This window comes from Toxorhynchites rutilus, chromosome 3, assembly GCF_029784135.1.
Source record: "Toxorhynchites rutilus septentrionalis strain SRP chromosome 3, ASM2978413v1, whole genome shotgun sequence".
In the NCBI taxonomy this organism is placed as follows: Eukaryota; Metazoa; Arthropoda; class Insecta; order Diptera; family Culicidae; genus Toxorhynchites; species Toxorhynchites rutilus.
Genome location: NC_073746.1, coordinates 207,285,017 through 207,305,183, shown reverse-complemented (window position 1 = coordinate 207,305,183; position 20,167 = coordinate 207,285,017).

Genomic DNA, 20,167 nt, shown 5'->3' with positions numbered 1-20,167 from the left:
ATGCACGGTGACCGATATTTCCATACGAAAAATATAGTAGACAAAGCAACACTTCGCGAGATTGAGTTGGAATATAAAGTCATTGTTTCTGCAACGCATGAAAACTATTTGCATAGAATTCAGACTACCGTCAACCAGGATCCTTCTCGCTTCTGGGATTACATCAAGCACTTGAAAGCTGGCAAGAGCATCCCTGGCTCTGTAAACTTGGATGGAATGACATCTCGCTCAGATTCGGAAGCAGCCAATCTTTTCGCTACTTTCTTTGAGAGCGTGTTTAGTAAGGCGTCACCCGTTCAACGACAAAACTACTTACTCCGCACAACATTCATCTTCCACGCATCCGGTTTTCCCAAGACGATGTTCGAAAAGCTCTCGAAGACATCGATTCGAAGAAAGGTTCCGGAACAGATAATCTGCCTCCTGTGCTGTTGAAGAACTGTGCCCCTTCACTCTCGATGCCTATCGCTGCAATTTTTAACCGCTCACTTCAGGACTGGCATGGCATGGAACTGGCATGGAAAATGGCATCCATAGTACCAATTCATAAATCCGGAAGTTACAGTTGTGTCACCAATTACCGTGGTGTTTCAATACTATGCAGCCTAAGTAAAGTGTTCGAAAAACTGAATCACATAATATTCTTTCGCTTGTGATCTCTTTTTAACGTTCGACACTCCAATAATCAAGACAACCTCATTCAATCTTCCGTACATCCGTACATCTTTTCCGTGATATGAAAAATTATCACGGGACACCTAGATAGCTGCCCAAATGTGTGCGAAATCATATTTTACCCATGGAGGCGATCTGGCGTAGTGGTAACATCCATACCTCTCACGCAGAGATCACGAGTTCAATTCTCACTCCCGACATTCTTCCAAAAATGGAAGTAAAAGTGACGAACCAGCCGAAATGTGTTGAAAGTCACTATAATGAAGAAAAAAAAATTTACCCCTTGGGTGCATTCAGAAGCAAACAATTTTGCATGTCCGTTCATCACGGCAGCAAAAGAGAAACGGACAGATGCTGGCCAGACGACGGCATGCATCAACCGCAGACTATTCGAGACTGCAATGAAATTTCAAGAAGCTATCGCTATTTATAATGATATAAATAGTTTGCTTTCGAAGCAGTTTTGAGCTATTGAAACAAGTTTTTATGGGCAATAAGTAAAAAACAACTCTCGTAGATCTTTTATCTCTCGAATAATATTAATTCCATAAAGCCCGTTCATCCGGTAGAGAGATATTAACACTCAAAACGTTGTACTTCGAACGTAACCCCCTCGTTTTCAAGACTTTGAATTTACACCCCAGGACAGAAATGAAAGTTGTAGTATGACGAAATAATGAAGATAAAATGAGCCAACAAAAAATCTATAACATGGACTTTCCCATTCGCCCCCCTACACTACGCCACTGGTTGTAACTGTTTCGACTATCATCCATCTCGTAAATCCTTCGAAAATCTCTATTCTGACGCCCTTTCACATTTCTGTCGTTAGAAGAAGAAATGGTTAGTTGTAGTTAGAAGTTGTTAGCAATAGTATTAGTAAATAATTGTAGATCTACGTTCATTGAGGCAAAACGTTAGGCCTGTTGATATTTGCTCAAATAAATAAATAAAATAGCTAACATCACCTTTCTAATTTTGTATTAGAAATTACTAGCATCCCTAACAATACGAGATAGATGAGAAATGAATGTAGCTGAGATGGCAACCAGATTGAAGTTGTAAAAATCACCAAATATTGGCTGCATGCATATCAGCTAAGGTATGAACCTGAACATATATGAGCGCCATCTACCGTCATCAAAAGATACTCACGGTAGATGGCGCTACACCTAATATTTAATATCCATCTGGATTAAATCGAAAGGAAAAATTATTTGGCGCCATCTATTGGTTTCATTCGTCCGATTATGGTCAATAATTCGTTTATAGTTCTTGCACACAAGTTTCTAGTGTGAGAAATTGATGAAAGGAATAAATATCGTTTTGAACCGATTTTTTCTTGCACACAACAAATTACGTCACTTACATTTTTATCGGAGGCATGATCCAAGCTCATTTTATTTTAGACAACGATACTGTCATGGAATTAATCTGAATCATATGGGGGTAGAGTTCAATAACAGCGCGGTTGGATTGTCATAGCAATTTGGGTTTTGCGCGGATGGTATTCACTAGAGAGCATTTCTAAGGCAAACAACGAATCGGTAAAATTTGAGTGGCACCAATTTGGATGAAAGCTGTTTCAGAACAATATGTAGGAAACTAATACTCCAAATATGAAAAAGAAAATAGATGGTTGTGGAATAATTCAAAATCTAGTATTAAATTTTAATTCAGAGCTAAAATCCGTATATATTTTTCACAGAACCTTTTCTCTGGACAGCAGCAATATTCTTTCATTAACTCACACATAGTGTTAGCTGATCGCTATCTAGAGTGAAACTATCTCGAATAAATAGACTAGCAAATTACAAATTACCAATTACGTTGTTTACTTGCTTTACTATTTCCACTACGTATGTCTACGGACAGAACATAACTAGAGATACTTTCTATAATGTGTAATCAAAATCGAAGTATCAAAATCCATTAATTGAATAGATATTAACGTTCAAAATCATTCACCTAGTCCACCCGAAGTATTGAAATGGGCCCCTATATTGAGAGATAGACTTAGTCCTGCGTCAAAATAGCAGCTGCTCTGTTCACTGCAAGACCGCCTAGTAAATTGTTCTATTTGACAATGAATTACTTTTTGCATCAAGATACGACTGTTCGAAGCTCAAGTTCTCATCATACGGATTTCCAAAAGAATGGTTCTCGTAGTGGGGACAATTTTCCAACTGAGAAATGAATGGCCTATGATTGGGGTCTATCTCTGAAGCGGCCCTTACACGATCATACGTATTGACATTAGTTCAACGGAATGACATTAGAAATGATCGCGTGGAATTACATAAAGTTGGAATTTCTGGCAATAATGACGAATATATGGATTTTCTGATCACGGTTCATCATTACTGGAATAAGGCAAGGACACGGTCATTTTATTAATAATGACTGATAAAGTAAGATGCGATGAGTTCATTTTTTTAATAACGATTGATGAAGTAAGATGTGCTGAGTTCATTTTATCAACCAAGTACGGTGTCGACATTTAGAAACGTTTTCAATGGGTGAAGCAAGCATAAGTCATCAAAATAACTATGCAGAAAGGCAACTTTGATTCGTCGAAAGATCAATAAAAATAATTGTTAATGTTTTTTTTTGAATTCCCAAAACATGCTATTCTGAACATTTTTAAACCATGTCTGAAGGACAGTATGAGGATAAATCAAATTATTGCAATTAGAATTAAAAACCACCCGAAATAATTTTCGTTCATGATTTCACTTTCACTTCATGAAGAAAACATTTCAAACTATCAATTACAATATTTATTTGATAAAGAAAAGATAAGTTTCATTTCGAAAACGTATTAATTTTTTGCACGGATATGACTCCTACATACTGTCAAAATTGGCTTCGTAACCGTGAATCATTGTACATATCCAGTTATCCTGGCACACCATAAAGTATTAGTAAATAAACAGCAAAATATTTAGTGCAAAACCATTGTAGTTCTGCAAGTGAACAATTTTGGTGTAAGATATCAAAATTCTAGCATACCTGTGATATAAGAGGCCATAAAAATACTGTAGGAAAGTAATGACAATGGAAATGATTGTGTAGGGTTGAAGAATAATGATAATGTCGATTGAAGTGAATCTTGAGTGAACATTATTACTTACATTATTACATTTTTTTTATTACTTACATTATTGCATTATTTTCATATTTCATAATTCGTATTGACATTGCCAGTAATTATATTAATTCAAGATTCACTTCAATCGACATTATCATTATTCTTCAACCCTACACAATCATTTGCATTGTCATTACTTTCCTATGGCATTTTTATGGACTCTAATTCAACAGGTATGCTAGAGTTCATAAATCATACACCAAAAATATTCACACAAATGAAAATAGTTTGCAGTATTACATTGTTTTTGCACAAAATATTTTGCAAAAATTATTAATGAAAATTATCTTTTCTGTTTCAAATAAATATTCCAACTGATAGTTTGAAAAGTTTACTTCAAGCACTGACAGAATCTTGAACGAAAATTATTTCTGATGGGTTTCAATTATAATTTCGATAATTTGATTTATAACACAAATTTCTGCATTACTCGAGAATTAATCAAGCCCATGGAACCAAAGTTGGCATGTGAAGGATTAAGGGTGCAATAAATGTTTCTATGGTGGTTAAACACTCCACCCCCTCTCTAATGGGGGGCTGCCATACAAATGAAACACAAATTTCTGCTTTCTCGAGAATTAATCAAGCAATTGAAACAAAATTAGGCATATGGAGGTTTTAGGGTGCAATAAATGTTTCTATAAATTTTCGGAAAACTCTGATTGGAAATGGGAAAATTCGAATATTACATATTGACAAGCGTTGTTAGTTCATTTGATGTTTGCGCTAACGAAATTGATCTTCGTTCGAAAGTGTAAATGGATTTTATTGTGATAAAACACACTCCTATATCCTCTTCTATATATAAATAAAAATGGATCACCGATGGATGTTGGTGAGAGCAAAACTCGAGAAAGGAATTGTCCGATTTAGGGCTGTCTTTATTCTATCATATTTTTTGTATCAAACATTTATTCCATGTAACGGAGAAACATGTTATTTGCAAGTGGTTGAAAAATCTTGAACGAGAATTGTGTCTGAAAATAATTTGGTAGTACTAGGAATTTTATAGTAAAAGGTAATTTTGAAGGGTAGATTAGAAGATCAATCAATGAACAGTTCTGCGATTGGACTCATGAACGTGCGCTTAGTAAGAAAACGTGGATGTGATAACGAGAATAAATTTTAGGTGGGACGAAGTTTGCCGGGTCAGTTAATTATAAAATGACCGCAGTAATGACAAATCGTGATCAGAAAATACAAATTTTCGTCATTATTGCCAGCCATTCCAACAACAAGCTTTTATAGACAGAAATACAACCATGATCGCATTACTTACCACAATGAATTTGGATAATTATTTATCCCCACTACTAACAATTATGACTTCCGTGATAATCTCAGAGGTTTGGCGTGGGACCTCAGGACATCCTCCAGGCCACGGATATCATACTTGCATTCCTTCCAGGACGAGGCCGCCTCTTTATTGATTGAATAGTGAATGTTTGAGTTTCCGAAACATACACAATGAGAATGGATTGCTTCTCCCAAACATATTTTGTGTGTTATTTATGCAGTTTCACTGGCCCAGGTCAGCCACGGAGAGCAACAACCATGTGTATAGTTCACCCACGCTGAAACTCAATAAGGACTAGACTTGTAACTACCGATGAGATTGTAGGAGGACTTTTAGTTGGGGGAGTGATAATAATGAAATAACTTATTTTCTTCCAAACATTTGTAAGTATATTTTTATAGTTATTTAATTACAAATTACAGTACATACATATTAATATAATTCAAATATATTTTTTCTGTAAAGTCATGTTGTTCTTTGTCTTTCTCTTGCTAACATTCTGGTGATTGGATTCAATCTTGAGATAAGCTGTATCCACTTGAATTTAAGGAACTGAAGATTTGAATGTAAAGTTTTGTTCGAAAATTGTAGTTGTATGGTTTTTTTTTGTTTTTTTTCTTTGGAATAAAATCAATCATGTTCAGGAAAAGTTGCACTATGTAGTTTGTAGCACCGTTTTCAGGCAACTTTCCAATGTTGAATTTGTTTTCAGAAATAAACCTAACATATTTGGTAACTGTAGATTTGCTTGTTAGTTTCAGTGATGTTCACGGAGGTAGTTGTTTTTCCATGTTTTGCGTTGAGATTTTTTTTATTGACATTTCACCTAGTCATTTGTATGTGTATCTACTCTATTAAAATTATTTGATAAGTTGTGGTACGCTGCGAGGCTTATCGAAAAAAATATTCCTAATGGAGGTAGATTGGCAGCGAATTGAGTTCTGTGTATTCCAAATCCCAGCACGTCAACTGTGTCGAAGCGTCGAAAATATTTTGCCGGGTATTTTGATGAATAAATTTTATATTTATTAAACTTTACCTCCTTGCTCTGTGGAAACACAAACGCACAAACGAACGCGACGAACTAGAAGGGCGGTGGGTTTCGATTTTCATATGAAAAAATCCCGGCCAAGAATTTAATAAATTTCCTCTGTCGGCTTGTTTTGTTTCGCTCGCACTCTGTCTCTCTCTCTCTCCCTTCCATCCGCGCTATCGCCATCTCTGTTTCCGTCTGCTCAAGACATCGTTTTTTTCAATTTCCATTCTTCAGGTTTGATCGTTTCCATTTCTTTGCTAGCTTTCTGATCTCAGAATGTGTTTTCGTTGGTCTCCACTACCGCTACCACAAACCACCTAATACTTTTTTTTTATCTACAATGTTTAGCTTTTTTATTGGCAACCATTTTTATCTGTTTCTGACATTGCACATATTGCTATTACATGTTACGCAACATAAAAAAAGAGAGAGAAAAAAAACTTGTTTTCCTTTCACTTTTGCGCGCGTACCCATCCCGGGCACCTGTGTGTGAAGCTGTTCTATGATAAATTGGGACTGTGCTCCCGTCGTCGTAAATAAAATGCCATATAAAGTACAAATAATAATCATAAAAAATCCTTGTACATCGCCTGTAGCTCATTCGCATTCGCGGCAATCGAACCGGGGAACGGTAAAGAATTCTCAAATTTCACCTGGACATAATTGTTATCGATTACAGGTGGAAACACAAATGTTTCGTTGCGTGGTGGATGGGAGGGATTTTGTCCTGTGACGTTCCGATGGAGATGTCGTTGCTTGTTTGTCAGATGAGAAGTAGATACTGAATCATAGTGGCAAAATTATAATTACAATCGGGAAAAAGAATCACTGTATAGAAAGGAACTGATTGATCAACTACTTTATCCCTTCATACATGTCTCAGGTGAAAAATGAATGTGATTCGAGTAGCGAAAGAAAACACCTATACAGAACAGTACATCATACATACAATTGTCATTGGATTTCTTTTTTTTTTTGGTTTCGATCTTATATATGTATTTTAAAATCCACTACACCTAAAATATTGTTATTTCTTCAACTATATACTAATTTTGATTTTGTGCCTCCGATATATATTTATTTTTATATAATCTTTATCGTTGAAATAATCTTAGATCAAAAATGACGAATTGTGATAAATTAGAAAAAAAGTTTTGAACAATTAGCAAACGATAATCATAGAATACTATGATGATGTTTTAATATAAATAGTTTAAAAAACGTCATGCTAAAAAACGCCATGTTCAAACTAGAATGTTTCAGTTCTGGAAAGAGATAAAGTACAACCGAAATTCATTGGTTTTTTTTTCTGTTCAATGAAACTGCATGACAACACGGTTTAACCTAAGACTGCACACTTTCATTAACGAGGTTTTTTGTTTTGATTTTTCGCTCATCTTACATCTAAATTTTGTTATCTTAAGCTTTAACAGTCTGAAAAAATAAGCATTCGCTGGGAAGAATAATAATATTGTTTTCACTGATCAGTTCCCTATTTGTATGTAAATAAAATAGTGAGAAACTATGGTCTTCTTCAATGGTGATGTCAATCTGCCTGGCGATAGTGTGGAGTTATGGATGTTCTCATAGATCATTGCGGGATATTAATTGATGGATACGAATCTCTGTTAATTTCATAAAAAAAACTGATGATACGATAAGTGGACAAGTATTTTCCGATTAAAAGAAATCCTCTAACAAATCTCTTAGTTTTACTGGCTTCTATAATCATCAACAAAAACGTGGATATGGTATCATCGATCAGGCGGTTCTCATTCGGATGTTGAGACGCGCTAACATTACGCCAATCGGCATCCTTCGGCCTTAGTCGCCCGGTAAAGCCGAATAAGTGTGGACGTGTCACTCAGGCTTACCGACGTGCCGAAAGCCGACTCGAATCATGCCGAACCCAACCCGAAACAAGTTGGTTCGGATCAAAAAAAGACGAACCGAAACAAAAAGAAGTACATTCGCGTTGACGGCATTGTGCTTCATGTGTTCATTTTGTGAAGCGAAAATGATAACGAATGGTCAGATGAAATGAACACACATTTTAAGACAGAAGTTATGAATGAAAATAAACCTTCTCATATCAAATATATAATCTATGCAATAAAGTAACGCGTTTTCTGCAAGTGGTGGCAAAAATCCTGAACAAAAATGGTGTTTGATAATAATTTGATATGCAACCAATGGGATCCACATTACATGACGAACCGAACATGCCGCCCGGTAAAGGCCGATCGGCATTATTCGGCATAACGTGAACGCACTTTTAGATTCGTGCTCAGCTGACCAACGCATTGAACCATTGCAATCAAAGGGGAAGGTACTGTTAAGCATTGAGCGATATTCAGGCTGAGGTTTTCCTGTGGAATATTCTCAGAGGGCGTTCAAATTTGCAGTGGGAACACTTGTACGATACTGTCGCATCTTTAGTGTGAGAATTAGAGCGTATCGAATGACAAACACCAATCGAGGACACACATATTGACAGTAGCAACTTTGTGACGGCGAATCACGGAGGTAAGGAAACAGACGGTGTTCGAAAAGAGGGAAAAAGAAGGAAACAGAGCTGTTGAGGTGTGCATTCGCCGACCCTGAATACATTGTAGTGCATCTGGAAAGGAAGGCATTCCTGTCGGAAACCGGAAACAGAACGTAGAGGCGAATGAACTTTTAAGTTCAAAGCCTCTGTGAAATGAACGAAAAAAAAGAAGAAAAGAAAGAAAAAGAAGAAGAAGTAGAAGGCCGAGCGATGATAAAAATAGTGGTCACTGAATTCAACCGGAACCCCAACATCTCCGTCCGATCGATCGCAAACTGACTAACTTGAATGTCGTCTACAAACGAGCATTTAATTTAAAAATGAGCCGAACAGGCTCGGCAATATCATATTCAATTTAAAGTCATCAGGGGACTAGGAAAGCATCAACTTTCGTATTCAGTTGGAAATGTGTTTTTGCTTCTTCCAACAGTTTCTCTGTCAACATAAATCAAAAATCATTTGAGCGCTTTCGTTGCTATCTGAACTTACTTCGTTCGTGCTCATTTCATCTTTCACCGTCAAATTAGCATCACGACATATTGAAATGACCCCCTCTCAGACTGAATTCGTTTCTCTTCCTCTCTTTCTCTCTCACTTACAAATTGTAGATGAGTTCACGGTAAGTAAACAATGGAACCATTCATTTAATTTGTTTATTTGGACTATAGGCTGTAAGCCCGTTAGCCTTCTTAAAATTAAACGTGAATACAGAAAACATAAAACATACAAACTTAGAACTTATACATTCAGTTGGTCTCTAAAATATAATCTTAATCTTCTTCGAATTTCTTCTGATGTCATATTTACAGAAACAACATTTTGCAGCACGTTGAACTCACGCATAAATCTGGCTGTCGGTTCATGCTGGGTGTAATTTCTGTTCCTCAGGGGTGGGTCAAACATCCTCCGTCGACGAAGAGAAACGGGGCTGGTGTTAAAACGAATCCTGTCGTAGAGACGCGGGCTTTTGATCCGTCCGTTCAGTACGTTGCAAAAAAAAGTTACGTCTGTAATTTTGTGCCTGCTGCTAATGGTATCCAGATCTACCAAACAGCAAAGATCTTTATATGGTGGCCGGGATTCTTCTCTCCATCCCAGATTTCTTAGCGCAAATTTCAAGAACTTCTTTTGAACATTTTCAAGTCTTTGAATATGTAGATCGTACTGCAGTCGCCACACCACACTCGCAAAATCGAGTTTGGATCGTACAAGGCAGGTGTAAATTTTCAGGATTGCGTGCGGATCGGTAAAGTCCTGCCCGAATCGACGAGTGAGTGCAAATAGTTTCAGCGCTTCTTTGACAATACGCTCTATGTGGCAATTGAACGAAAGAGATCGATCCATCGTCACGCCTAAGTCACGAACATTCTCTACTTGTTGTAGATTCGAACCTCCCAGTCTATAGTCGAAGCTTATTGGCTGAACTCTCCTCGTAAAGGTCATAACGGAGCATTTGTTGGGGTTTACGCTCAATCCATTGTTCTCGACGAACCTCTCAAAATTGTCCAAATCCTGCTGAAGCAGATGACAGTCAGCGATGTGTTTCACTGGCTGGAAAATCTTTACATCATCCGCGTAAATAAGCACTACTGCGTTGGTCAAGAATGATGGAAGATTATTCATGACCATGACAAACAGGATAGGCCCCAAATGACTTCCTTGTGGAACTCCTGAGTGGACACCAAATGACCTAGATGAATTATTGTGTACTTTCACATATTGCGTTCTGCTCTCCAGATACGTCCTAATCCATTCAAACATTTTACCGTGAATGCCGAAATCAGCCACTGCGCGCATTATGCTGTTTATCCCTACCACATCGAAAGCCTTGCTCATATCTGTATAAATACAGTCCACCTGATACCCTTTTGGATATACTGTCCGTGACGGTAGAGCAAAACTCGCATAGGTTCGTGACAACTGACTTTCCTTTCAAGAAACCGTGCTGTGTTGGTGAAACACGGTCGGCAATACGTTCGTAAAGGTGGGAATAAACAAGCCGCTCGAATAATTTTGGCATCGCCGACTGGATTGCAACGCCCCGGTAGTTTTCAGCATCCGAGCGAGGGCCCTTCTTATGGATTGGAGTAATATGGAAAATTTACAACAACGGCGGGAAGTAACCGGACGAAAGTGAAGAATTGAATAAGGTAGTCAAGTTCATCCTTGAATTCCTTTAAATATTTTGCGGGGAGTCTGTCTGGTCCTGCTGACTTACCCGAGTCTAGATCCGACAAGCCTTGTTTCACTTCCCGATGCGATAACTCCAACAAGTCAGCGGTCATGAAGATCGAATTGTTGACTGTACTTGGGTTGTAGTCCTGATAAACGCTCTTGAAGTATTCCGCAAAGAGCTCGACTGTTTCCTGTCCGCAAGTCGAAGATCGGTTACCATAGGTTATAACCTCCGGAATTCCGTTGTTGTTTTGTCTGCTATTCACAAACTTCCAAAAAGATTTCGGATTTTCCTTTATCCCATTCTGGATACCATTGATGTAGACTTGATACGCTTCCCTGTGTAAAACTTTGAACGATCGCAATAACAGTTTGTAAGAGGCAACATTTTCCGGCGTAGAATTCTTTTGCAGTTTTTTTAGCGCTTTGCGTTTCTCTTTGAGAACATGAATGATAGCCGATGAAAACCATTCCGGGTACGGGGTTGTCGATCGCGAGCGGTCCCTGTAGAAAGGGGCAAACCTTGCGAAAACGTTGAACAATACGAAATAAAACGACATAACGTTGAAGTCTGTACTGTTGCATACAGTCGTAAAACAATCGATTCCACAGTGAAAAACGTCCAGTGAGTTAAGATATTCGAACATTGATGCGGCATGTTGCTTATGTGTCTCCTCATCATGTTCCATCTGAAGATATGAAAATATCGTTCCACGAAACATCCCTTAGTGCCTCCTTAACCAGCGCTACATCCATTAGGTTGAGATTTAAGTGCTTTCTGGACTTCCCAACTTCTATTTCGCGCAGTGTAGCAACCGCAAACGTCATATTCATAGCAAAGCGGTGAATTTCATGCTTAATAATCGGGTCCGTCACAGCAACATGGCATGTTTCGGTGTCAGTGGTGAATACTAGATCCAAATATGTATTGTTTTGGTTCGATATATCACACACTTGCATCAATCCAAACGTCGAAAAACCATCAACAATGGCTACTTCACTCTGCGAAACAATTCGCTCAGGTAAGAAAAAAGAGTCATTTCCTTCTTCAATGTACTGATTCCACCTTAAATTCGGCAGGTTGAAATCACCTGGCACGAGCACCGTGTCACCCGGCCGAATGACGTCGATGACGGAGCCAACAAACGCAACGAACGACTGATATCGAGAAATATTCGAGGTAGGTGGAATGTATCCACAACACAAAAATACGTATCCATTCAATGTTTTCATCTTAACACAGATCGCTTCATTGTTTTCAGCTCGAGCAAACTCCGTGCTGACGATAGAATGATGAACCGCAACAAGCACCCCTCCGCCGGACCGTTTATCGCTGTTGAGTGAGTTTCTGTCGCAGCGATAGACCGAAAAACACGAAGGAAACAACAAACCATCTTGCACCGCAGAATCCAAGTAAGTTTCTACAAATGCATAAGCATCGTAGTCTAGTTCAAACGAGGATAAATATATGTGCTTCTGTCTTTCGACCCCTTTGATACTGTTCATGTTTTGATAGTATATGCTAATTACTGTTTTCTCTTCCACCGGGTTTCCCACGTTCAACGGACCAACAGGACGACACTATGCGATCACTCACAACAGACAGAGTAGGTAGAGTTATAACATTATTTCGTACAGTTTCAGTAATATTTGTTTCATATCGTATTTCAGATTCCTCACACAAATCATTGTTACTGCTGCATCGCCACCGTGGACTAAATGGGAGCAGCGAGCGGTGTGGAGAAACAGTCACGCTGCTGTGAGGAACTATCTCGTTGCCGCTCGTCTCGAAAAATTGCGGGGACGCTTTGTTGATCTTGATTGAATTGTCGGCCAAGGCGAGCGATTAGAAAGACCCAGCTGCTGTTGTTTTCCTACAATTTCGTCTATTTTGTCTGCATTTCTCTTTATCTCACCTCGCAGACTTTCTAGCATTTGACTGTGTTGACCCACTACCGCTTCCCCCCATTTATTTATTTAAGGCTCATTAGCATTTTAGCTGTAACAGAGCCGAATTTTAATCGTGTACATGTCACATGGTTATCATATCTATAATTATAGCACATTACATTACACAGTTGCCATTCGCCAGTATTCCTTCTATACCATTACATATGGTACATTCACACAGTAGCCATTTAGGCGTAAGAGTATTCTTTCTGTTCTTCCATTATCCAGATGGACCACCGGACAGCGGAGACAGTTGATTGATCATTGTTGAGTTATTTATAGAACAGCAGCCCAATGTGTCTGGCAGAGCAGAACAGTTGTATGGATGAATCGATCTTATTTCGACCGTGGATCGATCTCCATCGCTGATGATTGTTGCGTGGACGTAGCTATTCTGTAACAACACAAAGATGGTCAATGAGGGCCCTGAGTTTTGAACTCACGATCGATCGCTTACTAAGCGAACACGCAACCAATGTGGCTACGGAGACCCCCGACACTACCGCTTGTAGCAGGTCATTCGAAGAGCTGAGAGCACTACGAAAGCGAGTGTTACTCATTATCTTTCTGCAAGATGGGCACATCCAATAGATCATTGAGCTTGATCTGATCTGGGCCCATAGATCCGCGCTTAGATGTGAGCATTTTATGTGAAACGTGGACTTGCAGAATCCTTGGCAAGAAACCACATCGTTTTCGTCAGTAATAGTGACGGCACAAGCATGACAGCGCTCCTCCATCTCACACCACCGATTCTGCCTCTCCAAACAAGAAATTCACAAACACTCCGAGGTGCACGGGTACATTGGACGTTATATGATTAACAGAGAACAAAACAGAAATTTTAAAAACTCAAAAACACTTAAAAAATCGAAAGTCAAAACAAGACAAAACAAAGTGCAATTGAAACAATAACAATCATTAATGGTGTAACTACTTTTTCGCACCAGGAATGACCGAATGAATGGTGTTCGTTTCACATTATATGGACGTTAAAATAAGACTATATACGCGGGAAACGAAGTACATGTCGAGTTGTAGTAGTAGTCATCTTAAATGAAGAGGCAGATTTATATTCATTCGCCGCGCCAATTAAAATAATCATTTGCTTCAACTAAGCACGAATTGACGAACATTAAGAGCGAAAATAACTGATGAAGGAGTCATGTTTGGTAGCGAATGTGTTCATTGTGACTCAACAACAAAGAACCGTTTCTAGAATCAATTTTAAAATACGAATTAAACTGTTGACTATCTGTCTTCCGTAGTACACTCCATACCTCATTCACTTCGCAGTTAGTTGTTCCCCAAATAAAAATGACTTGTCGATGAAACAAGCAACTCTTGCTATCCCACATCAGTATCGACCTGTTTTAAAACCTTATTTCAATTGAAATTTAACAACAAGTTAAGTGCACGAAAAGATCTTTTACTAACGTGTCTCCTCGATATAATCCCATTAACTCTGCGTTTTCCGAAAACTTCACGAACCTTTTATTCTTGTTTCTGCTGAGCTTTCAGCAAAAAATTTTGCATAGGGGATGATTTCCATTATGTCCGATGTTCATTACTTCATATTCTTGCCGCCAAACATGTTATCGTCCGTAGAGCTCCATCGGAGTGTTGGTCGACCACAAACTTAGGTTCCTCTCCATTCAAGGAAATTAAGGAGAGCTGTACCACCCGGATGATCCTATTGAAATTTTTTTCCAACTAGCACCGGAGCAACAGCAAGCTGTCTAAAGCTGTCAACAGCAGCCGCCTCACATATGGCGAGCTAACTTGTTTGGCCGGAGACAAGCTCCCAAAACTCTGGCATCGATTTATTCGATATTTATATGACACTACGGACTGTCTCCAACCCTCTGCCATCAGCACCAGCTTCATCTGTCAGTGCTGAAATTGGAGAGCACCCTTGCTACCAAATCATCGACTCGGCGAACGTAACAAGGATGCCTGCATTGTCGAAAAACCAGCGGTAGAGCAAATACCCACCTGACCGCTCTTAGTAACACAGTCCTGCAGCGGGTGGTGAATTTCAGCCTCCTGTTCTCGTGGAACAGTTTCAGGTATTCGGATGTCTCAAAAGGACCATCTGGAGTGGGATTTGGGGTAAAGGACGGTAATAATAGACTGCTTTCCAGCAAAAAAAAAACAAACAAAAAAAAACTCGCAGACATCTGCAAGCAAATATTTCAATTTTATGAATAAGCATGTATACTCTCATGGCCGAGTGGTTAGCGTAACTTGTATCATGCCGAAGCTACCTGATGATTTCAATCATTCAACAATCATTATGATATGAAATCATCAGATACAGTTTTTGTTTAATACTTTTTAACAATTTTCGATAAAATGTGTTTCTCCATTACGTAAAATAAATATTTGATATGAAAAGTAAATTTTCTTTCATAATTTTTATTTCAAAAGGGTCGCGATTTTCGCTTTACAGTGACAGGACACGAAGCTCAATGTCTTCAACGTGAATAGAAAGAATGAACATTGGGGATAGTGTTGCGAGATTTTTTTTTCTCTCACTCCGGAATCTTCCTAAAAGGATGACAGATTTACAGACATTTAGCAAACTATATATGTATAATATGTGTGACGACAACACTACTCGCAGCAGCGACGCCGTCGACACACTCTCCAGCAGGCCTAACCCAACGAAACTGTCACGGGTGACAAGCGAATGGGAGAAATGTCAAATCGGTGGAGAATGATTGGTCATCACCGCATTTGACTAATTCAGATTTATAGAAGAGTACAGTGCGTGTGTCAAATCGATTAAAATTGGAAAATTATAAAACTACCTATAATATTATTAAAGTATTTACAAGCTTACGGACTATAATTAGGTAGATTCATATAAACTACTTAAAATAGGGCCATAAAACTTATATAACTACAACCTTAACTATATTTACAGTTAACCTAAAACGTGGGTAAAGATAAGATTCCTCCAATTACATTATTCTTATACTTCCTACACTAAAATCGTAAGTTAAACTAGAAAAACATTGTAATTTGTAAAACTGAATTTAAAATATAATTTTAGCTTGAAGCTTACACTACAAAATAGTTGTTTGCTTTCGAGTTTTGGTGACATAACCCCACAAAATCTTCAAGGATTTTAAGACGGGGTTAGGATGGAGGAACATCGAAAACCCGCGGGATACAGCTGCAAGTCTTGCACTAGGCCAGACACAGATAACGAGCAATGGGTCGCCTGTGACAATTGTAAGCTGTGGGAGCGACTTCCAGTGCCCGTGCGTCACGTTTATGTACCGAAATGAAGCTAATCGAAGAGGAACAAAAAATGAAGGAGCAGGCATTGCAAGACCAGGAGGCAATGGATAAAAAAGCAGCGAAAGAAGCCCTTCGCAACTTTGAAGAGAGGAAAGCCCTGGTGGAAGAGGAAGCTAAGATTCGACAACAACTGCTTCGGGATGAAAAGGCCCTTCAAGAGAAGCAGCAAAAGATCAGGCGAGAGTTTCTGGAGAAAAAACAAAATATTATTCGCCAAATTAGTGAATGTGGTAGCAGAGGTGGATCGATTCACGATTCTCAACAAAAGGTATCCAATTGGCTGGACAAATGTTCCGAAGCACAGGATGTGGACCCAGTTTTCGGGGAAGCAGGTCCTTCGTCGAGACCGAACCCACCGCTACCCAACACAGATCTAGCTGATGGGGGAGAAAGTCAGCGATCTGCAATAGTTCAACATCGAGTCGAGCACGGTCCGAAGGAGTGAACGAACCTCAACAAACGCCGAGAGATCAGCAAACTGCTGATTAGCGAATACAACATAACCTAAGCTGTTTACCCGATCGATCAGGAATCGACCACTCAGTTCCCAGTTCACCGGGCGCCAGCACCAAGGCATGATCGTCTCGAGACTGTAGTGGAATTCGGTTTGACCGTACAAAACCTAGTAGATCATCTGAAGGCGGCGAATCAAGTTCTACATTTGGCTAACCCGGTGCTAGTGCAGGAGCTTGTGGAGAAATTACCCGGATCGCTCAAAATGGAGTGGGCGGTCTACAAAAGCAGGCAACCAGATGCAACATTAGCGACGTTCGGTGAATTCATGGGAGGACTAGTGTCAGCAGCGAATCAGGTGACCTTCGACCTACCGAGTTCTAGCCGGAACTTCAAGGGTGATCATAAGAGGAAAGAGAGGGGTATAGTACAAACGCATTCTCCCTTTCCAGCGCCTACCCCTGCTTCCAACCTACTAGTGAATAAAAAGTTAGGTAAACCATGTATCGTATGCAATAGAGAGGGACATAGAGTAGTAGAGTGTGACAAATTCAAATCCTTCAGCTTAGATGAACGATGGAATGTAGTCCATCAAAAGGCTCTCTGCCGAACATGCCTAAACAGCCACGGCAAGTGGCCTTGTAAATCCTGGAAAGGTTGTGGAATCGAGGGTTGTCATCAAAAACATAATAAGCTTCTGCATTTGCCTTCTCAGCCTCAACCATACTCCAATATGTCCGCCAACCATTTAATACAGGGAAATGGACCTTTCCCTATGTTTCGTGTTCTTCCTGTGGTGTTGTATGCTGGATAACGTTTCGAAGTCATCTTCGCATTTATCGACGAAGGGTCTTCGATTTCTCTCTTGGACGAAACCATCGCTGAACGTTTGTGCGCTACCGGCCCATCGGAACCGTTGACCTTGCAGTGGACGGGCATGGTAACTCGTGAGGAACCAGGTTCAAAACGAGTGCAACTGGATATATCAGGGAGAGGTAATAGCAATCGTCATAAACTGTCGTATGTCAGGACAGTCAGCTGCTTGGTCCTTCCTTCGCAGACATTGAAATATAAGGAACTCTGCCAGCGGTATCCACATTTGCGAGGGCTTCCGTTGGAAGATTACGAGATGGTTCAACCAAAGTTGCTAATTGGTTCAGACAATCTTCGACTGGGTGTACCATTGAAACTCCGCGAAGGCGGACCGATGGATCCAATAGCTGCTAAATGTCGTCTAGGTTGGAGCGTTTATGGATGTCTTTCCGATTCACCCTCAAGAGCAGTGGTTAACTTCCATGTTGCTGCATACACCGATCCAGATCAAATCTCAACAATCAGCTACGGGACTACTTCGCGTTGGAAGATGTTGGTGTTAGTGGTCTATACGGACCCTTGGAATCAGACGAAGATACACGGGCGAGGAAGATTCTGGAGCGTACGACAAGGCGAACTGAGCATGGGTTTGAGACCGGTCTTTTGTGGCGGGACGATAACCCTGATTTCCCGGATAGCTATCCAATGGCAGTCCGTCGTCTATATTCTTTAGAGAAGAAGCTTGAGAAGAACCCAACGTTGAAGGAACAGGTTCGCGAGCAAATTTCCGAGTACGTGCGGAAAGGTTATGCCCGCCAAGCTACGGAATCCGAATTGGGAAACGCCAATATGAGGCCTATGTGGTTCATTCCGTTAGGAGTCGTCGTTCATCCCATTGCTCCCCAAAGAGGATCGCTTCGTCTACACAGTTAACCTTCGAGAGGATCTTCGTGCTATCGTAGATGAAACACATATTCCCTCCAAGCGAGAAGTGTTGAAAGTCGTTATGAGCCTGTTCGATCCACTAGGACTCATTTCCCACCTTCTCGTTCACGGGAAAGCCATCATCCAAGGGACCTGGGCTTCAGGAATAGGTTGGGATGAACCGATCAATTGCGATCTCTATCAGAAATGGCGACAGTGGGTGAACCTTTTCCCGATGCTGGATATACTGTCTATCCCACGATGCTACTTTTCTCCATTCCCGGATACCTTTGAGGACCTGCAAATCCATACCTCCGTGGACGCCAGTGACACTGCATACTCATGCGCCATATACTTTCGCTTGGTGCATAAAAAACAACGTTCAGTTGGCGCTGGTGGGAGCAAAAAGCAAAGTGGCTCCTTTAAAGACATTGTCCATCCCTAGACTTGAGCTAAAAGCTGCTGTTCTGGGGGTTAGTCTTCAAGCTTCGATCTTAGAATACCACACGTTTCCGGTCTCTCGACGCTTTCTTTGGAGCGACTCGACAACAGTGTTGACGTGGATTCGGTCTGACCAACGGCGTTTCCACAAATTTGTCTCTGTACGAATCGGAGAGATTCTGACCCTCAGCGATCCCCAAGAATGGAGGTGGGTTCAATCGAAGCACAACGTGGCAGACGTTGCCACAAAATGGAAGAACGGACCAAACCTGGAAGCGGACAGTCCTTGGTTGCGAGGACCCAAGTTTCTATATTATGGTGAGCAATCTTGGCCGAAACATCCGCCCACAGTGACGTCACACGAAGAAATACAGAGAGTCCAAGCCCACTGGAATTCTACGCCACTGTTGGATTATTCCAGGTTTAACCGATGGACAAAGTTGCTACGTACGATGGCATACGTGTTCCGTTTCATCGAGAGCGTACAAAAAAAGAATTTTGGACAGCAGCTAAAAGCAGGGTTACTAACTCAGCGGGAACTAGCAAGAGCGGAACTTGTACTCTGGAAGATGGCACAAGAGGATGCATTCCCGGAAGAAAGAACCGTGCTGAAGACAACTCAGGGCAACCCAGAGATTCACCACGCAACCGTTTCTAAATCGAGCAGCATCTACAAAACTTGGCCTTTCATGGATGAGCAAGGAATCCTCCAGATGCGCGGTCGTATGGGAGCTGCACCGTATGTGCCATTCGAAGCAAAGTGGCCGGCGATTCTTCCGAAGTGTCATCCAATAACAACTCTCATTACGGACTTCTACCACCGACAATTTCGTCACGCAAATCGCGAGACAGTTGTCAACGAAATGCGGCAGCGCTTCGAAGTGGCCAAACTGAGATCCCTCATTCAAAGGGTTACAAAGAACTGCGTGTTCTGCAAGATCACCAAGACTATTCCAAGAGCACCAGTAATGGCGCCTCTTCCCGAAGAAAAATTGCAACCCTTTGTACGCCCTTTCACGTACGTTGGGGTAGATTATTTTGGACCGGTGCTGGTCAAGGCCGGGCGCAGCCAGGTGAAGCGCTGGGTAGCACTTTTTACCTGCTTGACAATTCGCGGTGTACACATGGAGGTGGTGCATAGTTTGTGAACGGAATCATGTGTCATGGCTGTACGCAGATTCGTTTGTCGTAGAGGGTCACCGGCAGTGTTCTACTCCGACAATGGCACCTGCTTCCAAGGACCCAGCAGGCAGCTTCAGGAAGAGATCTCGGCAATGAATGAGACCATGGCAACAACTTTCACGAACGCGAGAACCGCTTGGAAGTTCATCCCTCCCGCAACTCCACACATGGGCGGAGTGTGGGAGCGCCTTGTCCGGTCAGTTAAGTCAGCGA